Source organism: Pygocentrus nattereri, chromosome 12, assembly GCF_015220715.1.
Source record: "Pygocentrus nattereri isolate fPygNat1 chromosome 12, fPygNat1.pri, whole genome shotgun sequence".
NCBI classification, from domain to species: domain Eukaryota; kingdom Metazoa; phylum Chordata; class Actinopteri; order Characiformes; family Serrasalmidae; genus Pygocentrus; species Pygocentrus nattereri.
The window spans coordinates 42350999-42352036 of record NC_051222.1 but is presented as its reverse complement, the minus strand read 5'-3'; positions in this window follow the sequence as shown (position 1 = coordinate 42352036).

Here is a 1038-nt window from a genome sequence, read left to right as displayed (position 1 = left end):
TGTCCTGGGTCTTCCCCGGGGTCTCCTCCCCGGTGGACTTGCCTGTGACACCTCCCAAGGGAGGCGTCCAGGAGGCATCCTAACAAGATGCCCGAACCACCTCAACTGGCTCCTCTCGACGTGTAGAAGCAGCGGCTCTACTCCGAGTCCCTCCCGGATGACCGAACTTCTCACCCTATCTCTAAGGGAGAGTCCAGCCACCCTGCGGAGGAAACTCATTTCAGCCGCTTGTATTCGCGATCTCGTTCTTTCGGTCATTACCCAAAGCTCATGACCATAGGTGAGGGTGGGAACGTAGATCGACCAGTAAATCGAGAGCCTTGCCTTATGGCTCAGCTCTTTCTTTACCACAACAGACCGGTAAAGAGCCCGCATCACTGCTGACCCAGCACCAATCCGCCTGTCAATCTCCCGCTCCCTTGTACCATCACTCGTGAACAAGACCCCGAGATACTTAAACTCCTCCACTTGAGGCTCATCCCCGACCCAGAGAGGGCTCTCCACCCTTTCCCGCGTGAGAACCATGGCCTCGGATTTGGAGGTACTGATCCTCATCCCGGCCGCTTCACACTCGGCTGCAAACCGATCCAGTGAAAGCTGAAGTTCACGGCCTGATGTCCCCAATAGGACCACATCATCTGCAAACAGCAGCGATGTGACCCTGAGGTCACCAAACCGGACACCCTCCATCCCCTGACTGCGCCTAGAAATTCTATCCATAAAAATTATGAATAGAATCGGTGACAAAGGGCAGCCCTGACGGAGTCCAACTCTCACTGGGAAAAAGTCTGACTTACTGCCGGCCATGCGAACCAAGCTCCTGCTTTGTTTGTACAGGGCCTGAATGGCTCGTAGCAAAGAGCCATGTACCCCGTACTCCCGAAGCACCTCCCACAGAATACCCCGGGGAACACAGTCGAATGCCTTCTCCAAATCCACAAAGCACATGTGGACTGGTTGGGCAAACTCCCATGAACCCTCAAGAATCCTGGAGAGGGTGAAGAGTTGGTCCAGTGTTCCACGACCAGGGTGGAACCC